This window comes from Heterodontus francisci, unplaced genomic scaffold (assembly GCF_036365525.1).
Source record: "Heterodontus francisci isolate sHetFra1 unplaced genomic scaffold, sHetFra1.hap1 HAP1_SCAFFOLD_102, whole genome shotgun sequence".
NCBI lineage: Eukaryota > Metazoa > Chordata > Chondrichthyes > Heterodontiformes > Heterodontidae > Heterodontus > Heterodontus francisci.
The window spans coordinates 4,726,090-4,750,390 of NW_027140380.1; the positions used below are offsets into that span (position 1 = coordinate 4,726,090).

The following is a 24,301-nucleotide window of genomic DNA, read 5'->3' on the forward strand; positions in this document are numbered from 1 at the left end:
ATTTCGAACGACATCACCAAGGCCTTTGCTCTTGTCAGCAGAGACTGAATCTTCAAACTGCGATGGAAACTCGGCTGCCCTCCTGAACTCTTGGGCATCATCTCTTCTTTCCACGAGAACATGCACAGTTCCATCAGTTACAATGGAGCAACATCAGACACTTTCAAGATCAGCAGTGGGGTAAAGCAGGGCTGCGCGCTGGCGCCAACTCCCTTAGGAACAGAGGAACATAGGAGTAGGCCATTCAGCCCGTCGAGCCTGATGATCATGGCTGATCATCTACCTCTATCTGCCCCTTTCCCGTGCTATCCCCATATCCCTTGATGTCATGAGTATCAAGATTTCTAACAATTTCTGTCTTGAACATGCTCAATGATTGAACTGCCACAGCTCTCTGGGGTAGAGAATTCCAATGATTCACCACCGTCTGAGTGTAGAAATTCAACCCTATCTCAGTTTTAAATGGCCTACTCCTTATTCTGAGACTTGGTCCCCTGATTTTAGACTCACCAACCAGGGCAAACATCCTATCTACATCCACACTGTCACACCCTGTAAGAATTTTATCAGTTTCAATGAGATCACCTCTCATTCTTCGAAACTTTAAGGAATACAGGCCCAGTTTCAGTCCCACCATCCCAGGGATTAGTCTGGTGACCCTCTGTTTCACTCCCTCTATGGCAAGTATATCCTTCCTTAGATGAGGAGACCAAACTATACACAATACTCCAGCGCGGTTTCACCAAGGCTCTATACAATTGCAACAAGACATCTTTACTCCCGTACTCAAGACCCCTCGTGTGAAGGCCAACATACCATTTGCCTTCCTAATTGATTGCTGCACCTGCACAAGAGCTTTTAGTGTCTCATGAACAAGGACAGCCAGGTCCCTTTGGACATCAACACTTCCCAACCTCTCACCATTTCAGAAATACTCTGTCTTTCTGTTTATTCCACCAAAGTGGAAGTGGAGGGTTTTCCGGTATCGAGGCTTCTTGGTCTACGCTGGGCAGCCCAGAGTTTGCCGCACCTGTCGCAAATCTGGTCACATGGCAGCCAACTGCACTTATTCACACTTATTCACATTATATTCCATCTGCCATGTTCTTTCCATTTCACTTAGCCTCTCCAGGTTCCCTGGAAGCCTCTCTGCATCCTTCTCACAGCTCACACTTCACCTAGCTTTGTGTCATCTGCAAACTTGGAAATATTACATTTAATCCCCACATCCAAATCATTTATTTCGGTTGTTAACAGCTGTGGCTCCAACACTGATCCTTGCAGTACCCCAATAGTAACAGCCTGCCATCCTGAGGAGGACCCGTTATTCCTGCTCTCTGTTTTCGGTTTGTTAACCAATTCTCAATCCACACCAGTATATTATCCCCAATCCTATGTGCTCTAATTTTGTTTACTCACCTCCTGTGTGGGACATTACCAAAGCATCCACTGGTTCTCCTTTATCTGTTCTACAGGTAACATCCTCAAAAAACTCAACGGGTTTTTTCAAGCCTGTTTTCCTTTTCATATATCTATGTTGACTCTGCCCAATCATATCATTATTTTCTAACTGTCTAGTTATCACATCCTTTATAATTGGTGTATTCTTCTCCATGCTGCCATTGTACACTTTCACTGACTCAGATGGGGGTGTTCACCTGTATATCAGAGCTGACGACAAGCTGTTCATCTTTTGGCAAGACTCCACTTGAACGTAGAGATTTGGACGTAGAGACTCCACTTTCCATCAACATTGACAACCTCACTTTGGAGGTTGTCAACAGTTCACATACCTTGGATCAACAATCACCAGCAATCTGTCCCTTGATGCTGAAATCAGCACCAGGATTGCCAATGCTGCAGCTGTCATGTCAAAGTTGAGAAGACGGGTGTGAACCGACAGCAAACTGACCGAAAATACAAAACTCCATGTGTACCAGGCTTGTGTTCTCAGCACCCTCCTTTATAGTAGAGAAGCATCAACAACTGATACAAGCCAAGAAAAGCAGCTGAACAGCTTCCACCTCCACTGCCTCAGATGGATATTGGGCGTCTCCTGGCAGGACAGAGTGCCGAATGAGGAAGTACACCAGCGTGCAGGGATCCGAAGCATGTTTGCCCTCTTGAGTCAGAGGCGGCTCTGTTGACTGGGCCAAATGAATGACAGTCACATTGCCAAATACATGCTCTGTGGTGAGCTTGCTATAAGCACAAGACCAACAGGTCAGGGAAAAAATCAAGTCATTTGGAGAGGTTTGAGTTAATTAAGGAGAGTGGGCATGGATTTATAAATGGAAGTTCATGTTTGATGAATCTAACTGCATTTTTTGATAAACTATCTGAGAAAGTTGATGAAGGGAATGCAGTGGATGTTGTTTATGTGGATTTTACAAAAGCATTTTATAAAGTACCACATAAAAGGGTGGTTAACAAAATTGAGGTTCATGGATTAGGAGGGTCAGTGTCCATTTGGATAGGAAATTGGTTTAAGGACAGAAAACAGCGAGTCATATGAAATGGTTCTTGGTCAGACCGGAGGATAGTCGACAGTGGTGTTCCCCAAGGGTCAGTGCTAGAACCATTGCTTTTTTTTGCTACAGATTAATGACTTGGATCTTGGAATATCGAGTCGAATCTCAAAATATGCCGATGACACCAAACTTGGAGGAGTGGCAAACAGTGAGGATGATATGAACTGCCTGAAACAGGATAGTTATCGGCTAGTAGGATCGGCAGATAGGTGGCAGATGGAATTTAATAGTGACAAGTGTGAGGTGATGCATTTTAGCAGAAGAAATAGGGAGAGGCAATATATACTCAATGCTACAGTTCTGAAGAGTGTGCTGGAATAGAGGGACCTGGAGTACATGTCCATCATTCTTTGAAGTTGGCAAGACATATTGCGAGAGTGGTTAGCAAAGCATGTGGGATCTTGGGCTTTATAAATAGAGACATTGAGTACAAAAGCAGGGTTGTTATGCTGAACTCTGGTTAGGCCCCAATTGGAGTGTTGCATCCAGATCTGCTCACCAATCTTTAGAAAGGATGTGCGGATTCTTGAGAGGATGCAGAGGAGATTTACCAGAATAGTTCCAGGGATGGAGGGTTTTAGTTTCAAGGTTAGGTTAGAAAAACAGGGTTTCTTCTGCCTGTATCAAAGGAGATTGAGGGGAGAATGGATAGAGGTGTCGAAGGCTATGACAGTTTTAGATAAGTTGGCAAGGAAAAATTGTTCCCATTAACTATTGGTACAAGGACTAGGGGATTCAGATTGAAGGTTTTGGACAAGAGACGCAGGGGGAATGTGCGGAAGAGCTTTTTTACACAGTGATTGGTAATGATCTGTAACTCGCTGCCCCCGAGGGCGGAGGAAGTGGAGAAAATCGTTGGTTACAAAAGGAATTTCGATGGGCATTTGAAGGAAATAGATTTACAGGGCTAGGGGGATCGAGCAGACGAGTGGGACTGACTGGATCGCTCCATGGAGAGCTGGCCTGTACTCGATGGGGCGAATGGCCTCCTTCTATACCACAAATGACCCAATGACTCGATGAGTCTATGTCACTCTCAGAATCAAGACAACAGAGTGACAGATTTAACACAACATTATAACATATGTTTGGTTTGACAAATTCAATAATAACTCGTCTCCACTCCTAGTATTTCTAAATCCCACACATTCACTATAATGTGAACAATTATTTCCTGTTGTGTCTCTCTCACATTTGTGAACTTCACTATATTGGAGAGAGGTGACATCTACTGGCGGGAAGCAAGAACTGCAATCAAGCAGCAGAAACTCCACAGTCTGTCAGGGTTAAAGAAACATTGCAATATGAGGAAATAGTGAAGGGGTTTGATCGGGTTGATGGAAACATGATTCCACTTGTGGTATCGTATGAAGCAAGGGCCGGAAATATAAAATTGTCATTAATAAAAGAAATGAGGAATTCATGAAAAATGCATTTGCTTCGAGAATGGTTAAAGAGATATACAGCACTGATATAGGCCCTTTGGCCCACTGAGTCTGCACTGACCATCAACCACCCATTTATACTAATTCTATGTTGACCCAGAATTTCCTACCACATCCCCACATTTCTCCTATCACCTACCCTGGGGCCAATTTACAACAGTCAATTTATCTATCAACCCACAAGTCTTTCGTTGTGGGAGGAAACCAGAGTACCTTGTGGAAGCCCACATAAACAACTTGCAAACGCCACACAGGCAGTATAGAGAACTGAATCGGGGTCATTGAAGTTGTGAAGCTACAGTGCTCACAACTGCACCACCCTTAGAATGTGGATAGAGGAAAAAGTGAGATTGGATGGACAGAAGCAGTCTGAAAAGATGGCTCAAACAAAAGGTGAAAACCCTGAAATGTTAACTCTGTTTCTCTCTCCACAGATGCTAAGAGGTGCTGAGTATTTCCAGCACTTTCTGTTTTTATTTCAGCTTTGTAGGATATTGTTTTGATCTGAAAAAAATGCATGATCGGCTGTGGGTGCCAGTGAAATTCCACAGGAGCGAATAAAAACTATGCCAACGGTGGCTCGTTGGTCTAGGGGTATGATTCTCGCTTTGGGTATATAAGTGATTAATATGTGAGAGGTCCTGGGTTCAAATCCCAGACGAGCCCTTCTCTGTTGCCATTTTTAGTTGAAGGTCATCGATTGCTTTCAGCCTTCCAGAAAGCGGAATCGATTTCCAAACTGAGCCTGCTTGAGGACAGGGGAACTGGATTCAAAGAGCTTGTCGACAAAATTGAAATGAACAAAATATACAGATTGTCAAGTGGGAATATAAGGTTGCAACAGTAACTAAAGGCCTGCTCGGGTTAGCAAATGAAACCCGACCCAAGCCTGACAGCACCACATCCGACCTGGTCCGAGTCCTTTCATTTTTTTCCCGTGCCCGAACTGACCACCAGAATGTTCAGTTAAACTTGCTTCCATTTTTCACTTTTTAAGCTTGTGCAGGTAAGGCAACAAAAACTGTAACTGGACTTGAAAGGTTGTTTAAATGTGCATTAAGATTAGAGCTACGTACCGGATGTGATGAGCTGAAGATTGTTACAATAGAAGTTAGTGATTGTGAGGTCACTAGTTAAAGAGAAAGTCATGGAGTTGTGCCCAGACAGGTTGTCCCACACTGTATTGATTAAAATATTGCCCGAAGGCGAGAAAATATCATTATACATTCCCTAGACTCCTGCTTTACAGGTTGAGATACTTTCTGCAAGTTTATCCAGAGAACAGGTGAGATGCAGAGACCAGGAAGGTCTTGAGTGATTAATTATTATAAAATATACATTCTTATATTAAAGAGATTGTGCTCTACCTTCGATGGAATCGCTCACTGCAGACTCGTGCGGAGTGTTTCCCGCCTTGACGTCCTGGCTGTCACTGGATCTTGAGTCCAGGCCTCTGGATTACTGGTCCAGTAATCTTTGACATTTCTCCCTTGATCGAATATTTTAATCTGGTAAGTCAGATTTTACAAAAAAAAATTAAATGATTTAAGACTGCTTCATGTTCAGCAGTGCCAAATGAACAAAGAAATTCAAATATATTCAAAATTATATATGAACTATTAAATACTAATGCCCAGCTTTGAATAAAAAAATGCCTCCAATTGTGTTCTGGTCTGGAATGGAATTCTTCAGTGTTTCTGTTTAGCTTGGATTGACTCATCGATTTTCTTGTTTTTCACTTTGTCGATGCCTTTGAATAATTGTGGATCCTTCTTCAGGGAGTCTTCTTTCACCAGGTAGTTCTGACCTCTGATGATGTTGATCGTAATCAGCTTCAATTTGCTGATAGCTTTGGAAGTGAGCAGATTTCCTTTGCTTGAGTTTACAACATGGAACTTAGTCTGACGTGTGGACCCATGGGAGGATTTGAAAGCTGCCCTTGCATTGGAGCATACAGTTGCATCCATCCAAACAGAGGTACAGTAGAAGTGACATATTCAGTTCAGTCTGTCGATCATGGGACTTTTAATCTCAGGGTTGTGAGTTTGAGCGCCATTTAGTTTTTCCATTTTTTAGGCTTCATTAGCAGAGAGTACAAGGAGTGTTTGAAATGAAATTCAACAACAGTATGAGAAACGCTCTCTTTCATTCGGGACTCTTAACTCTCTGCAGCATCTCGCTGTGAAAGATTGAACTTTATCTCATTTCTTTTTCAGCTGGGGGTCAGTGCAGCTCAGTGGGACTTCTGGCTGTCTCCCACCTCACAATTCATCAGTGCTGAGAAAGCAATGGGAAATATTACGCATGGCTGAGTAAGCAGAGGACACCGATTTAAGGTGAATGGGAAAAGAACCAAAGGCAACATGAGGAAAAACCTTTTTTATGCAGCAAATGGTTAAGATCTGATACTTACTGCCTGAGAGTGTGACGGAGGAAGATTCAACCATAGCTTTCAAAAGGATATATGATAATTATCTGAAGGGAAAAAAAATTCAGGTTTTCATGGAATACATGAGGATGTGGCATGAGCTGAGTTGCTTGTGCAGAGAGGCAGCACAAGCACGATGAGCTGAATCCCTCCTTTTGTGCTGTAAGTATTCTGTGATCTATGATTCTATACAAAGTGAAACCAACACTCACATATGAGAAACTGACAGGTACAGTGTAAACCCCACACTAACAAACCAGCAAATGCCAGCGACAGAGTAAAACCAACAGTCCTAGACAAGAAACTGACAGATACTGTGTGAAACCCAAAAATCACTTATCAGGATTTGGCAGTTAATGTGTAAAAACCTCTCTTCAATATCCATCCTGCAAGGTACAAAGAAAATTAGGTACAAACCCAGGCTCATACTTCGAAGACTGAGAGATGAAGAGCAAAACACAGACTCACCTACAAGAGGCTGACAAGTACAGAGAATAAAACAGAGGGGGTGCAGATTAAAAACACATGCATGTAACGGATACTGATAGGGATAGAATCAAACCCTTTCTCACACATGACATGAAAATTGGTGGTGTCGTAAATAGTGAGGAGGAAAGCCTTAGATTACAGGCCAATATAAATCGTCCGAGGCAGAGAATATAAGAGCAGGGAGGTTATGACGGAGCTGTATAAAATGCTAGTTAGGCCACAGCTGGAGTACTGTGTACTGTTCTGGGCACCACACTATAGGAAGGATGTGATTGCACTGGAGAGGGTACAGAAGAGAGTCACCAGGATGTTGCCTGGGCTGGAGCATTTCAGCTATGAAGAGAGACTGAAAAGGCTAGCGTTGTTTTCCTTAGAGCAGAGAAGGCTGAGGGGAGATAAGATTGAGGTTTACAAAATTCTGAGGGGCATTGATGGGTTAGATAGGAAGAAACATTTTACCTTAGCGGAGGGGTCAATAACCAGGTGGCATAGATTTAAGGTAAGGGGCAGGAGGTTTAGATGGGATTTGAGGAAAAAAAATTTACCCAGAGGGTGGTTGGAATCTGGAACGCACACCCTGAAGAGGTGGTAGAGGCCGGAACCCTCACAACATTTAAGAAGTATTTACATGAGCACTTGAAATGCTATAGCATACAAGGCTAAGGGCCAAATACTGGAAAATGGGATTAGAATAGTTAGGTGCTTGATGGCCAGCACAGACTCAATGGGCTGAAGGGCCTGCTGCTGTGCTGTATAACTCTATGACTCTATATCAGAAACTGATAGATCTGGACAAAAGCTGATGTTCACATACAAGTAGTTGAAAGATATGTGGTGAAACTCACATTTTTTTTTTATTTCCAAAATATACTTTGTTTATAAAAATCTGTAAAAATTACATTCCCAAACAGTTTAAAACAGCATCAAGTCAAAAAATACAAACAGTGCAAAGGTGATCAGTTACCTTCTGTACAATCATGAGTTGCCTCACAACCCTTCCATTTCATTGTCATGCCATATACATTTTTACATTTACAGCGCACAAAATTTCTCCGATACAGTTCGAGGGATTTCCCATGGATCCAGCCCCTCAGTCCAGCTTGGTGGGGGGACCTTACACTGTGGTCTTTCCCCATTGAGCCTTTGCTGCGGCTGCCCCAAGCTTTAGTGCGTCCCTCAGCACGTAGTCCTGGACCTTGGAATGTGCCAGTCTGCAACATTCGGTGGTGGGCAACTCTTTTCGCTGGAAGACCAGCAAGTTTCAGGCAGACCAAAGGGCGTCTTTCACCGAATTGATAGTCCTCCAGCAGCAGTTGATGTTTGTCTCGGTGTGCGTCCCTGGGAATAGCCCGTAGAGCACAGACTCCTGTGTTACCGATCTGCTTGGGATGAAGATCGACAAAAACCACTGCATCTCTTTCCACAAAGTTAACTCACATAGCAATAGCAGAAACAGGCACAAACCAAAAACTGAAACATACAGAGTAAAAACCCACATTCTCACACCAGAAATTCACGGCTACAAAGTGAAGCTGACTCTCTCCTCCCAGGCACTGACAGGTACAAAAGAAAACACGCACTAACATACCAGGAAATGAAATGTAGGAAATAAAACCTGATTATCATGTCAGAGATTGGCATTAATGACAGTTGTGGTACGCAGAATGCTCTGCGCTCCAGAATTTGCCTTGTCTCTGATAAGGAGCAGGCGCGGTAGAGGCTGAGCTCCATCTGCAGCTGGAGCGGAATATTCACCAAGTGCAGGGAGACCGCGCCCGTAGCGGGTGCACACAGCTGGAGCAGGGCGTCAAGGCCACAATAGGATGGAACAATCCCGTTTGTGTCCCTGCGGTTGGCGGTGAAGCTTTTCCCTGTGAGGCTTCCCGAAACTGCCCGCCAGCAAGGTCAACTGGTCAGAGAGCGTCTGTAAATAGATAGGAATTGGGGATTGGGCAGGGAGCGTCTCTAAATGAATAAGATTTGGGGACTGGGCAAGGAGCGTCTGTAAATGGATAAGAATTGGGGATTTGGCAGGGAGCGTTTTTTTATCCGTTCGTGGGATGTGGGCGTCGCTGGCTCGATCTCAGCTACAGTAATGTGTCCAGTTCTGGGCACCAGGTTTGAGAAAGGACATCAAAGCTTTTGAGACAGTTCGGAGGAGATTTACGAGAATGATACCAGAGATGAGGGGTTTCAGTTCTCTGGACAGGGTGGTGAAGCTGGGATTGTTGGCCAAAAATGTCAAGGGGAGGTGAGGAGAGATCTTTTTACCCAGTAACTGATTCGGATTTGGAATGAATTGTTAGACAGGGCGGTGGAAACAGATTCAATTATAACTTTCATAAAGGAATTGGACAAATATTTCAAAGTGAATTTCTCCAGGACTATGGGGAAATAGGCAAGGGGTTGGATTAATTGCATCATTTTTTCACAGATTCAGCACAGGCACAAAAGACCGATTGGCCTCCTTCTGGGCTGTATGATTCTATGAAATAGTGACAGTCAGGGCAAGTCTGTATAAGAAGGAGAAATGGAGACAGGTCAGGGAGAGCACATCACCAAAACTGGGAGATACTACATTGGACAGGGAGGGTCGGAGGGGGAGAGAGCACGTACATACAGTCAGAATCAGCACCTTCAGGGGAGGAGAGAGAGAGGAACCAGTGAGTGTAGAACTGAACCCAGCCAGAGTCAACCTGCTGAAACACCAGTGAGTTCACACTGGGGAGAGATCATTTACCTGCTCCGTGTGTGGGAAGGGGTTCACTCAGTCATCCAACCTCACTGAACATCAACTTGTTCACACTGATCAGAGACCTTTTCAATGTCCTGACTGTGAGAAGAGCTTGAAAAGCAGTAATGATCTGCTGAAACACCAACACATTCACTCTGGGGAGAGGCCGTTCCCCTGCCATGTGTGTGGGAAGGGATTCACTCAGTCATTCAATCTGCTGCAACATCAGCAAGTTCACATGTAACTGCAGGGGTTGGATTCTGCTGTTGTTGCTGCTATTCATCACTTTCAGAGACAAAGTTGGGTCTTACTTTATAACCAGTGTAGTCCAGAGCAAAAGCGTCTTCTTAATGTTGAGATAAACGGGAGAAGAAACCGGGAAGTGGCGGCGAGGATGGGGGAGGTGCTGCACCATCACTTTAATGGTGCACCCTCCCTCCCCCGGGGTCCTTGCTGCACGCCCGCCAGGCCTGGCGGCTCTGATTGGGGTCGTGAGAGCCCCTGAGACTCGGTGCAGCTGAGGCTGCGCTCACCCCCGCTCAGCTCTGTTGTGATATTTAAAATACGAAAGGCCTGTTGGACTGAGAGCTGATCTGGAATTTAGAAAGCAGCATTACTGGAGGCTCATTGCAGCTCAGCACAATCTCACCCCCGATCCTGGGAATTGTTGATTCTACACCCTGTAGTTCAGTTCTTCACTTAACTAGAGGGGGAGATGTGTGAGCAGAAAAACAGAGCAAATTAAAAAACACAGCTGGACAGATGTGCAACAGGTCAACCACTGTTACAATAACTCCATCACTGACTCCCTCCTGACAGTAACCAGCCCTTTCACAGAGACTGTGGGTGGCTCTGAAAAGAGCCTTTGGTTTATTAGATGACATTTTGGCCGCCTTACTTTTTCTGGGAGCTCTGAGCCCTGGTTTTCTTGGGCAGCAGCAAGGCCTGGATATTAGGCAGCACCCCGCCCTGAGCGATGGTCACGTTTCCCAGCAGCTTGATGAGCTCCTCGTTGTTGCGGACGGCCAGCTGCAGGTGTCTGGGGATGATGCGGGTCTTCATGTTGTCCCGGGCCACGTTACCGGCCAGCTCGAGGATTTAAGCGGTCAGATACTCGAGCATTTTGCAGCGCCAACATCATCACATTTCCGCAACAAATCCATCTTCGTGCATGCGTGATAAAGCGTCATTGGGTATCTAGCCACCCCATCCCCCCACCACTTGGCTGGAGGAAGTGGCTGAATGGGAGATTTTGAAGCTGTAGCTCTCCCCCCTCGGCAACTCACTCCAGGCTTCGACGATTCCCCCCCTCAGCCGCTCGCTCCAGACCTCGCTGCTACCCCACCCCATCACTCCCCCGGCCAGTTGTTCCTCGCTTCGCACCACCCCACTCTCTGGCCACTCGCTCCAGGCCGTGCCGCTTCCCTCCTCTCAGCCACTCACTCCTACGTCGCCCTGTCACTCCTTGCGGCCCTCCTGCTTCTACAGGTGGCGCCTGGTGAAGAAATGTGGGAGCGAGTGTCACGGCCAGAGCTAGCAGCTGTGGGCTGGGCTGGGACAGGGTGGGGGTGCGGAGAGCGAACAGCCAGAGTGCAGAATTTCGCCAGTAGGGAGGAGGGGGAGAAAGCGAGTTGCAGAGGGGGGAGAACGGTCAGTGGGGTGGGAGCTAGTAGCTGCGTTCGGGTGAAGTCAGTCCTGGTCAGTTATATAAACAAATCACAATAACGAATTGGCAGCACATTTTATCCTCTGCCCGATTTTCCTTTCCATCGATCGGGGTGCTAATTCACTATCTTCCAATGGAAATTCAATCATAAAATTCCTTTTGTATTTAATAGGATTACTGAAATGTTAAATGGATCTGAGGATTACAGTTAGTATTAGCAAACGCACCCGAGTGAATTAGCACCCCAATCGATGGAAAGGAAAATCGGGGAATGTAGAGAATGTGCTGCCAATTCGTTATTGAGATTCGTTGAGTAATTCAATTCTGCCCAACACTGAAATTGGCGGCTTTTTTGAATTCAACCTTTCTGCCAGGACGACAATTTAAGCCAATGATTTGCTGTATTTTCTAATTCGAGGCTCGGCAATTGGTTAAGACATGCGAATGGGAAGAGGGTGACCAATCAGAAGTGGTCTCTGGATAGCGCGGGCTCAAACTGCGGGAATTCCAGGTCCCTGAATGAATGAGCTGAAACTGATCAGTTTCACAAACCCTGTCAGTTTCAGTGCAGGAAACACCGTCTCGGGGGAAATAACATCACAAGTGGGTCTGGTTCCAGTGACCGATTTAACGGCTGCTGCAAAACTCCCGGCTTCCCTCATTGCAGCGAAATCATTTTGAAATTCGATGAAAACAATGAGTGATTCTGGAGGAGTGATGTGGCTTTTCACTGAGGGTATGTGTGGACTGGGGAAATAACTAATTGTAGAGCCTCGGGCACTGTTTACACAGCCCGTTTAGAAAATCAAATCCACTGCACATCCTTGCTACAAATGAAATGTCAAATTTGGGGATTCTAGTTTTGTATCTCGAACACAGCACAGATTTATTCCAGACAGTTCTAAACAGCCTATCCCAGCTCCCGTTTCCAGGTCACTGCTCTGTCTGTGAGGCGGTGGGTGGCTCTTAGAAGAGCCTTTGTTGTGTTTGCTGGAAAGGGTCGAGTTGTTCAGCCGCTGAATCCGCAGAGAGTGCGGCCCTGCCGTTTCAGAGCGGACACCATGGCAGTGACCGTCTTGCACTTGGCGTGTTCAGTGTAGGTGACAGCATCCCTGATCACATTCTCCAGGAAAACCTTCAAGACCCCGCGAGTCTCCTCATCGATCAAACCCGAGATCCGCTTGATCCCGCCACGGCGAGCCAGGCGGCGGATTGCTGGTTTGGTGATGCCCTGGATATTATCAGGAAGCACTTTCCGGTGCCGCTTTGCTCCGCCTTTGCCCAGTCCTTTCCCTCCTTTACCTCTGCCAGAATTTCTTTTATTATTTTCCAAAATATACTTTATTCATAAAAGTCTGTTAAAAAAAATACATTACAAATCAGTTCCAAAAAGCACCAAGTCAAACAATGCAAAGAGTGCAAAGGAGATCAGTTTCCTTCAATACAGGAGTGAGTTGCCTCACAACCCTTCCATTTCATTGTCATGCCATGTACATTTTACAGCAAACAAATATTTTCTGGCTACAGTTCGAGTGGTTTCCCATGGATCCAGCTCCTCAGTTCAGCTTGGTGAGGGGACCTTACACTGTGGTCTTTCCACATTGAGCCTTTGCTGCGGCTGCCCCAAGTTTTAGTGCGTCCCTCAGCACGTAGTCCTGGACCTTGGAATGTGCCAGTCTGCAACATTTGGTCATGGACAACTCTTTGCGCTGGAAGACCAGCAAGTTTCGGGCAGACCAAAGAGCGTCTTTCAACGAATTGATAGTCCTCCAGCAGCAGTTGATGTTTATCTCGGTGTGCGTCCCTGGGAACAGCCCATAGAGCACAGACTCCTGTGCTACAGAGCTGCTTGGGATGAACCTCGACAAAAACCACTGCATCTCTTCCACACCTGCTTTTCAAAGACACATTCCAGAAAGAGGTGGGCAACGTCTCTTTTCCACCACAGCCACCTCGAGGGCTGCGTGTGGATGGGGTGAGACTTCGGGTGTGCAGGAAGGATCTGACAGGGAGGGCTCTTCTCACCATCAGCCAGGCTACATCTTGGTGCTTGTTTGAAAGTTCTGGTGATGAGGCATTCTGCCAAATGACTTTGGACTTCTGCTCAGGGGACCATCCGACAGGATCCACCATCTCCTTTTCCCGTAGGGCCTTGAGGATATTCCGTGCAGACCACTGCCTGATGGATTGGTGGTCAAAGTTGTTTTTCCACAGAAACTTTTCCATGAAGGATAGGCAGTACGGCACAGTCCATCTTGATGGAGCATTCCGCGGCAATATGACCAGGCCCATCCTTTGCAACACTGGGGACAGATAGAACCACAGCACGTAGTGACACTTGAAGTTTGCAAACTGGGGATCTACACACAGCTTGATGCAGCCGCACACAAAGGTAGCCATAAGGATGAAGGCGACGTTGGGTACATTTTTCCCGCCCTTATCCAGAGGTTTGAACATCGTGTCCCTCCGGACTCGGATCATTTTGGATCCCCAGATGAAGCGGAAAATGGCTCAGGTGATCGCCACAGCGCAGGAATGCGGTATGGGCCAGACCTGCACTACGTACAGCAATGTGAGCGCCTCGCACCTGATGACCAGGTTCTTACCCAAAACGGAGAGAGATCGCTGCTCCCACATGCTCAGCTTATGTTGTACCCTGGCTACTCGCTGCTTCCAGGTTTTGGTGCACGTCTCAGCCCTTCCAAACCATATCCCCAGCACCTTCAGGTAATCTGACCTAACGGTGAAGGGGACAAAGGATCGGTCAGCCGAGTTCCCAAAGAACATGGCCTTGCTCTTGCCGTGTTTAACATTGGCTCCCAAGGCCAGTTCGAGCTGGTCGCAGATGCTCATCACTCTGCGCACAGACAGTGGATCCGAGCATAAAACGGCGACGTCATCCATGTAGAGGGAGGTTTTAATCTGAGTGCCTCCGCTGCCTGGGATTGTCACCCCTATGATGCTCGCATTCTTCCTAATAGACTCAGCAAAGGGTTCAATACTGCAAACAAACAAGACAGGGGAGAGAGGACAGCCCTGTCTGACTCCAGATTGGATCGGGAAACTTTCTGATTCCCACCCATTGATTGAGACTGCACTACTTATGTTTGTGTAGAGTAGTTTGATCCAATTGCAGATTCCCTCCCCAAACCCCATTTTGGAATGCACATCCATCATGTAAGTGTGCGATATCCTGTCAAAAGCCTTCTCCTGGTCCAGGCTGATGAGGCAGGTGTCCACCCTCCTGTCCCGTACATCGGTGATCATATCCCTGAGTTGCGCAAAGCTATCAGAGATTGTCCTGCCTGGTATAGTATAGGTCTGATCAGGGTGAATCACCAACTCCAGAGCAGAATTGAATCGACTGGCTATGTCTTTTGACAGAATCTTGTAGTCAGCATTAAGCAGAAATTGGGCCACCAATTTCTGATTTCTGTCCTCTCCCCCTTCTGCTTGTCGATGAGGGTGATGATGCCTTTCCTCATGGATTCTAACATGCTGCCAGCCTGGAGCATACTCTTGTTTACTGGCAGACATGTTGATTCTTTCCTCAAATCAGTGCACAATAAAAGAGACTGATTCTGTCAGGCTCCTTTTTATACAGGCCACCTGGACCTGGCTGAGAAAGGCAGAGTGAGAGCAGGGAGGGGAGGAGACAAGAGTGAAGATTAAACAGAGAGCTAGATGGAGGAGACACCCAGAGTGACAGACAGAGAGAGAACGGCCCCTCATCTTTCAGCTCCACCTCCAGTTTCCTCCGGGCTGCCAATTTCAAACCCTTTATTAACAGTAGAACCAAAACCCAGCTCTCCACACAAACCCTTCCAGACTCGGCCTTCATAGTCAAGGCTTTCCAGAAAGCCGGAGCTTTTAAATATGGTCCCGATGCAATTAACACTCAGTAATATTCCCACCTAAACACAGTCCATTCTATACTAAGAAACCTCCTCAGTAACATCACCATTTCCTCACACATCCGCTTCCTGCAGTTTACAAACACCTTACTGCAGCTGTTTGGGGAATCTCCTGTGTTGAGATTGGAGTTGGAAAGTGGCCTTTACCCGGCAGTGTTATCGTCTCACATTGAATCTGCTAGACATCCTGTTCTCTTTATTGTGAGAGAGAAAGCACGGATTTAGGAAATGTTCATTTGAAATGATCTCTATTGAGAACGAGCCCGGCCGTGGGACAGGTATTCCAGTGCAAAGAGCTGTCCATGACCGAGTGTTGCAGACTGGCACATTGCAACGTCCAAGACTATGTGCTGTGGGACGGCATTAAAGCTTAGGGCAGCCACCATGGAGACTCAATGGGGAAAGGCTGCAGTCTGAGGCCCTAGTAGTCCATAGTACAGTGAGGGGCTGGAACCTGTGTAAAACCCCTCGGGCTGTTTGCACCAGAGAATGTTTGATGTGTAATGTAAATACTGTAAATATAACCTGTGCAGGCAGGGATAGTGAGATACATCATGTACATTATTGAAGGAAACTGATCTGTATTGTACCTTATGTAATATTAAATTTGAACTGCTTTGCAATGTAATTGCACAAATTATATGAATAAAATACATATTGTGCAAATGAAAGCAGCTTTCCTGTCAACACACACCTTGTCTCAGGGCACAACTTTCCTGTGATCTTGTCATACCCAACTTCGCTCTATATCTTCTGACACACACACTTTACAGGCTGTCATTTCCAAAAACAAGCATTCTAAAATCAAAAGACCTTTTGTTTATTTCTCCTTTCTTTTCATTTCTCTTCTATTCTTCTCAATCACTCCCTTCAACAGTCCTATTCAGATCAAGGTGGAATGTGAATAGTGTCACAACTCACCTGACACTATTATTACCCTTCTTTTCTCTTGTCTCATTCAATGGGAAAGTTTTATGCACCAGTCTGTTGCTGTTTTACACTCTTGCCATACCATCTGGTATTGCATCCATCTGAATTCTGTGCTTTCATGGCCTTACATATCTTTTCCTCTTCTGGATGATTTGTTTGCTTCAGTTCCATTCAACCAGGCTGGACCACAGGGAAGCTCAGAACCTTTGCCTTGGACGGGTCCACGTTGATCCATTACATTCAGAATCACCTCCTTGAAATAACTCCATAGTACAACTACAGTAACCACACAGAATCTGCTTCAAACACTCCACATTTTATCTGTTCTGACTGTCAACACCTCCAGCTCTTTTGTTTAAGTGGAACCCATCAGGTGTGTATAGGCTCCTTCTATTCTGAAAGCTGTAGCACTGGTTCAGGGAATTCAGCCCTGTTTCTCTACTCGAAAGGATCAGCCATGCTTGATCTGCCTCGTATTTTGCTTTTCTTGCAACGTTACAAGACCTCCAATCCTCTGGCACCACAACTGTATCCAGTGAGGGATTGGAAAATGATGGTCAGACCTTCCACTATTTCTTCCCTGGCTTCATTCAACAGCCTGGGGTACATTTCATCTGGTCCTGGTGATCAATCCACATTCAAGGATGCTCATCCCATTAAGACTTCCTCTCTCCTTACGTTATCACGTCCAATACTTCACACTCCTCCTCCTTCATAACAATATCTGCATCACCCTCTCATTTGAGAAGACAGTAATGTATTCATTAAGGATATTGGCAACATCTTCCACCCCGATACAAAGGTTACATTTTTGAGCTTGTATGTGCCCTGCTGTTTGCTTAGTTGCCTCTTACTCTAATGTTTTGTTGCAACATCTTTGGGTCCATTGTTATTTTGTTCGTCCATTTTCTTTCCTGCTTTTTCTTTGCTTTTTGCCGCTGCTCCCAAATGCCTCCAGTTCAGTCAAAACACAAGGTGTCAGAAGTGGGATTCGAACCCACGCCTCCGATGGAGACTGCGACATGAACGCAGTGCCGCAGACCGCTCGGCCATCCTGACCGCCTACAAGATATTATTAATGCAAAGGAAATTATTCATTCTTTGTGGAAAGTATTTGTGAGATTGTGGAAATGTCTGGAAGAGGAAAGACCAGCGGGAAAGCTCGGGCCAAGGCCAAGTCTCGCTCCTCCCGGGCTGGACTGCAGTTCCCGGTGGGCCATGTTCACAGGCACCTGAGAAAGGGCAACTATGCTGAGCGTGTGGGTGCCAGAGCCCCGGTCTGTCTGGCTGCTGTGCTCGAGTATCTGACCGCTGAAATCCTCGAGCTAGCCGGTAACGCGGCCCGGGACAACAAGAAGAGCCGCATCATCCCCAGACACCTGCAGCTGGCCGTCCGCAACGACGAGGAGCTCAACAAGTTGCTGGGACGAGTGATCATCGCAGAGGGCGGGGTGCTGCCTAATATCCAGGCCGTGCTGCTGCCCAAGAAAACCAGCGTTCAGAGCTCCCAGAAAAAGTAAAGCGGCCAAAATGTCATCTAATAACCCAAAGGCTCTTTTCAGAGCCACCCACAGTCTCTGTGAAAGGGCTGTTTACTGTCAGGAGGGAGTCAGAGATGGAGTTATTGGAACAGTGGATTGACCTGTTTCACATCTGTCCAGGTGTGTTTTCAGTGGGGAAGAGACGGCCGCCCACCTCCTCCTGGAATGTGCCTTTGCAAAGCAGGTGTAAAAAGAGATGCAGTGGGTTTTGTCAAGGTTCATCCCAAGCAGCTCTGTAACCCAGGAGTCTGTGCTCTACGGGCTGTTCCCAGGGACACACACCGAGACAAACATCAACTGCTGCTGGAGGACTATCAATTCGGTGAAAGACGCCCTTTGGTCTGCCCGAAACTTGCTGGTCTTCCAGCGCAAAGAGTTGTCCACCACCGAATGTTGCAGACTGGCACATTCCAAGGTCCAGGACTACGTGCTGAGGGACGCACTAAAGCTTGGGGCAGCCGCAGCAAAGGCTCAATGTGGAAAGACCACAGTGTAAAGTTCCCCCACCAAGCTGGACTGAGGGGCTGGATCTATGGGAAATCCCTCGAACTGTATCGTTAATATTCTCAATTGCTGTAAATGTAAAACTGTAATTGACATGACAATTGTGAAACAGAAGGGCTGGGAAGAAACTCATGACAGTATTGAAGGAAACTGATCTCCCTTGCAATGTTTGCATTTTTTGGTGCTGTTTGGAAACTGTTTGGCAATGTAATTTTTACAGATTTTTACGAATATAGTATATTTTGGAAATAAAAAAAAAGTTTTCAGTTCCCTCTCTGGATTTCGCTCTGTTTCTCTGCTCACACATCTCCCCCTCCAGTTAAGTGAAGAAGTGAACTACAGGGTGTCAGAATCAACAATTTAATAAATCCCGCTGCCTTCGATTTGATAAATCCCGAGATTATCCCGGTACATTAACGGGAACTGGTTCGGAGCTGATGAATTAATTTAATAATGGAAGTGTCCGGGTTAATTCTCTGTTTTTCATTTGGACAGTTTGAATTGTGTTTTTTTTTTCTCTCTGGTGATCTGAGCGCCGCTTCTCAATGAGAATCTGCTCCCGGAACAGAGTAAATGCAGGAAGGAAGAGGCCATTCTCGGGCTGTGTGTTTCTCTCCTAACCTGATCTGCTTCGACCGCACTGTTCCCAGAGGACGGAATCAGTGAGAGTTGTGCACACACAGGAGCTGAGTCCATTGCAGCGCTTTAATATGTGCCTTCCCCCCGGCCCTCCCTATTCTCCGGACACAGAGCTGTCTGTTTCCCCCGGCGGCGGGAGAGAGTCGGGGATTCTCTCCCCGCAGTGTCAGGGTCTGCAACCCCGGGGAACTGGCGGTTTCAGTCAGAGTGACCGAGCTGCCTTACATATCCTGTGTACTGATCTCCAATGGATTCAAATATTAGTGAACTCATTGGGTAATGTCTGTAAATAACCCTCATGTGAATGGACCCGGCTCCATTAATGCCTTCCAAATAAAACTGGGATCCATTTCTTTTCCCCAAATGCCAGCTAACGGATCCCAGGAGCGGGGTTGAGATTGTGCTGAGCAGCAATGAGTCTCCGGTAATGCTGCTTTCTAAATTCCAGATTAGCTCTCAGTCCGACAGGCCTTTCGGGAAAGTGATGTGACAAAACAGAAACCATGTGACCGCCCCTCCAATCTAATGGGTTTGATGATGAACAGAGATGGCAGCTCTTTCCTTTGCTGATTTGGTGGCTCTGAAAAGAGCCCTTGTTACACTTGTTACTGAAGCTGGGTTTTAGGTGCGTTCCCCGCGGATGCGGCGGGCCAGCTGGATGTCTTTGGCCATGATGGACCGGGATCATTCTGGTGAATCTGCTAATTTTCCGACAGAAGCATCAGTCGCTGTTTGAACTGTTTAAAGTCAGTGGTGTATTAGCAGCCAGAAAGTGAAGGGCAGTTCATTGCTCCCTGCAGCATTATCCGCCTCTTTCAGGAGAAAAGATCAGAAACCGCTCGTTTCTGTCAGTCCCCGAGAAGCCTGTGAGAAGCGGTTAGTCGCTAATTTGTTCCTTTTACAGAGAGGAAGCTGATATTTGTCCCGTTTTAAATTGCAGAACCGGACCTTCCTCCCGCCGCTTACAGTTAACAGATTGACAAATGAAAACGATTCCTAAAATCGCGTCAGGATTTTGTGACGGTAAATACAGTAAAACAGAACATAAAATGAGAGATTTTAAAATTGTTGCCTGAAAATTGAAATTTTCCATCACTTCAATTCCTTCCTGCTCTGGAATTGCCGGGCTTTTTCCAATTGGAAAATTTCAGCCAATGAGAACTTCTATTTAATTTATGTGACACTCCGATTGGTTAAGAATTGGATTGAGAAGCGGGTGACCAATCAGAGACAGAGTCAAACTGTTGGAATTTCAGGCCCCCAGGAACTGAGCTGAAACTGTTCAGATTGACAAACCCTGGCAGCAGCTTCACACATTGGACACTTCACACTGAGTCATTCAAGGGCTGGTGTGAGAGAAGCTTCAGATCCTGTCATTACTCTCTGACTCATTATTCATCTAGAACCAAACAATTAGTAAATGTGAAGCAGTGAAGAGACTTTTCACTCCCACTGCAGAATGTGTCATCTGGGGAAATATGGAACTATTATTTTCGGAGATTCCAGGTACATTCCTCCCTGAACAAATCCATTCCTAACATTCCCGATCACAGCCTATCCCAGCTCCTGTTGTCACCCGACTCCAGCTGAATTGGAGAAACTCGTGTTGGGGTTTGAGTTGTGAGGTGGGGTTTCTCCGCCAGTGTTACTGTCTTACAGACTCTCCCCCTGAATTTGTGAACTGAGACTGCACCGAACACATCCCCAGTTAGAGTGAGGGCCGGGTATCCCTCTGTTTTATTACAGAGAGTGGGGAAAGGGCTGGGTGGAGGGGAGTCACCAGGGATCCTGGATTTACTCCAAATCATTTCCATGTGGAATCTGCAGGCGGGGCCGGGACAGGGATCATTTGATCAAGGGATCAGCTCTTTCCTGAGAGATGTGGGTGGCTCTGAGAAGAGCCTTTGTGTTCAGATGTTTACACGTTTCCCGCGCTTTCACTTCTTTCCAGACCCTGCTTTCTGAGACTTCGCTGCTTTCGTCTTGACCTTGCTCTTCCATGTCTGCACTTTCTTCAGCGCCTTTCCGCCCGCCGCACTCTTGCCTTTTTTGACCTTCTTCGCAGGAGACTTTTTCTGAAGCACTGCTTTCTGCATCGCCTTATTTGGCGTTGCCGCCGCTTTGCTGCTCGTTTTCTTGGCTGTTACTTTCTTTGTTGTCACTTTCTTGTCTGCTGGTTTCTTCACTAAAGATTTCTTGTCTGCTGGTTTCTTCACTAAAGATTTCTTGGCTGCTGGTTTCTTCACCTTCTTTCCCACCTTTCCCTGGGTTTTCCTTCTTGCTGATTTTGAAGGAGCCGGAGGCGCCCTGTCCCTTGCTCTGCACCAGGGAGCCTTTGTTCACATTCCTCTTGATACTTCGCTTGTTCTGGGTCTTGAGCTTCTCCTGAGCGGTGGCAGACCTGCAAGGAATCAACTACCAGCTAGCGTATTAAGCGAGACCAAGGCTCAGGGCCTTCAGTGACCTGGAAGGGAGTCGGAGAGGCAGCGGATCCTGTGAGGAACCACAATCAAGGAAGGATGAGAAGGTCATTGTCAGGGTACAGAGGAGATTAAGTTAAAGATTTACCAGTTTATAAGCAAGCGCAGAGCCAAGGAACGGTGCTGGGGCAGATCAAATAATAGGAAGTTGTGATCAATTGGAAGGCAAGAGTGATTAAATGACAGAAGAGATGATGGTGCAAGGCAAAAGTCAGGGACAGAATAAGTAACATTTTGTAAGCACAGATACCAGGAGTGGGGTTTGAACCCACGCAAATACATGTCTATCGGATCTTAAGTCCAACGCCTTAACCACTCGGCCATCCTGGGACATTAACCCACCACTAAAAATGAAATTTAATGTGATCTGGGTGCCATCTGGCCTTTTACAATATGAAGTTATGACTCCTCTCCCATGCTAAATTGGACCCTTCATTATTTATGAACCTCAATCGGATCACCCCTCAGTCTACGTTCCTCTAAGGTGTAGCGTCCCAACTCTTTTAGTCTAACTTGATAACCAAGATGTCTTATACTGGGAATTTGTCGAATGTCTCTCCTCTGTACCCTTTCCAAAGCCTCAATATCACCCATCATGTGAGGAGACCAAGACTGGATACAATATTCCAAGTGAGTCCTGACCAAGGTTTCATAAAAGGACAAATTCGGGACATCTCAGATACTGAAGGAGTCCGTGTCCAGAAGCAGCAAGACCTCGACAACATTCAGACTTGGGCTGCTAAGTGGCAAGTAACATTCACACCACGTAAGTACCAGGCAATGACCATCTCCAACAAGAGAGAATGTAACCATCTCCCTTTGACGTTCAACAGCATTACCATCGCTGAATCCCCCCACCATCAACATCCTGGGGGTTACCATTGACAAAAGCTTAACTGGACCATTCATATACATACTCTGGCTACAAGAGTAAATCAGATAGTGGGAATTCTGTGATGAGTAACTCAGCTCAAAGCACGTGGTGAAATGCTCATTAGGAGAGCTGGAGAAATGGACTGGTCAGGTGGGCAGAAAAGTTGCAAATGGAATTCAACTTGGAGAAGTGTGAGGTGATGCCTTTGGTGAGGTCAAACACAGCAAAGGAATACACAATTAATGGGTGAATGCTGAGAGGTGTAGAGGAAGTGAGGGACCTTGAAGTGAATGTCCACAAATCCCTGAAAGTAGCAGGACAGGTTGATAAGTTGGTTGAGAAGGCTTATGGAATCCTTTCCTTTATTAGCCGATGTATAGAATATAAGAGCAGGGAGGTTATGCTGGAACTGTATAAATCATTAGTTAGGCCACAACTTGAGTTCTGTGTGCAGTTCTGGTCACCTCATTCCAGAAAGGATGTAATTGCACTAGAGAGGTTACAGAGGAGATTTACGAGGATGTTGCCAGGACTGGAAAAATGCAGCTATGAGGAAAGATTGGATAGACTGGGGTTGTTCTCCTTGGAATAGAAGAGGCTGAGGGGAGATTTGATTGAAATGTACAAAATTGTGAGGGGTCTGGATAGAATGGATGGGAAGGGTCTATTTACCTTAGTAGGGAGGTCAGTGACTAGAGGGCATAGATTTAAAGTGATGTGTTGAACAATTAGAGGGGAGATGAGGAAAGGTTTTTTCACCCAGAGGGCTGTGGGAGTCTGGAACTCACTGCCTGCAAGGGTAGCTGAGGCAGAAACCCTCAACTCATTTAAAAGGTGTCTGGATGTGCACCTCAAGTACCTGAACCTGCAGGGCTACGGTCCAAATGCTGGGCAATGGGATTCAGCTGGGTGGCTCGTTTTTTGGCCTGCCTGTGCTGTAAACTTTCTATGTTCTATGATTCTATGCAGACACAATGGGCCGAATGGCCTCCTTCTGCACTGTAATAATTTTGTGATTTTTGACTCTCCAAAACCTGTCAACCATCTACAAGGCACAAACCAGGATGAGTGCAGCACCAACAATACTCTAGAAACTCGACACTGTTCAGGACAAAGCAGCCGCCTTGATTGTCACCCCATTCACCACCTTAAACATTCACTCCCTTCACCACTGACGCACAGTGGCAGTAGTGTGTACCATCTACCAGATGCACTGCTGCAACTCACCAAGGCTCCGCAGACAGCACCTTCCAAACCGAAGACCTCCACCACCTTGAAGGACAAGGGCTGCAGATGCATGGAAACACCACCATGTGCAAGCTCCCCTCCAAGTCAAACACTATCTGATCTGCAAATTTATCGCTGTTCATTCACTGATGCTGGGTCAAGATCCTGGATCTCCCTTCCTAACAGCACTGTGGGTGTACCTACACCACATGGAGTGCAGCAATTCGAGAAGGGAGCTCACCGCCACCTTGTCAAGGACAATTAGGGATGGGTAACAAATTCTGGACTTGTCAGTGTCGCTCACATCCCATGAAAGAATATGCCTCATCTTATACTCAATTATCCTCTGAATGCAGCCCAACCCTCTATTTGCTCCAACTATCACTTCACAGCATTGCTGCTGTACCTTTAGAGATCTGTGCACTAGAACATCCAGATCTCTGCTCAAAATTATTTTCTTTTTTCCACCTACTTTAATGTTTTTCCCTGAAGCGTGTATGAATGTTGAGCATTCGCCCTGTCCACATGAATAACACTGCACTTACCCAAATTAAACATCATTTACCAGTCATGAACCCAATCTCCCAACACATTAAGATCAGCCTGAAACAGTCGAGTATCGTCTGCAGTCTAAACACTCGCACAGATCTTCAAATCATCTGTCAATTTACAGATGGTGCCCCCTCCACCTACATCCAGATCATTAATAAAAATAATAAAGAGCAACAGTCCCAACACCGATCCCTGTGAGATACCATTGGTGACTGGTCTCCAAACAGATCCAGATCCATCTGTAACTACTTTCTGCCTACGTCGTGCCAGTCAGTTCCCAATCCAGATCAATATATTACCACTGATACCAGGGGCTTTAATCTTATAGAGCAGCCTCTTGTGTGGAA

General features: G+C 46.2%; 3 non-coding genes across 3 annotated transcripts; 1 reads left to right on the forward strand and 2 right to left on the reverse strand.

The window, feature by feature from the left end:
• The first annotated feature begins 4,553 nt into the window (after window positions 1–4,553).
• trnap-ugg (transfer RNA proline (anticodon UGG)) lies at window positions 4,554–4,642 on the forward strand. The gene is given in 2 exon segments: window positions 4,554–4,589; window positions 4,607–4,642. It is a non-coding gene; the product is annotated as a tRNA-Pro (tRNA).
• A 12,471-nt stretch (window positions 4,643–17,113) lies between these two features.
• On the reverse strand, window positions 17,114–17,196 carry trnam-cau (transfer RNA methionine (anticodon CAU)). The gene has a single exon. It is a non-coding gene; the product is annotated as a tRNA-Met (tRNA).
• A 4,352-nt stretch (window positions 17,197–21,548) lies between these two features.
• Window positions 21,549–21,631, reverse strand: trnal-uaa (transfer RNA leucine (anticodon UAA)). The gene has a single exon. It is a non-coding gene; the product is annotated as a tRNA-Leu (tRNA).
• Window positions 21,632–24,301: the final 2,670 nt, after the last annotated feature.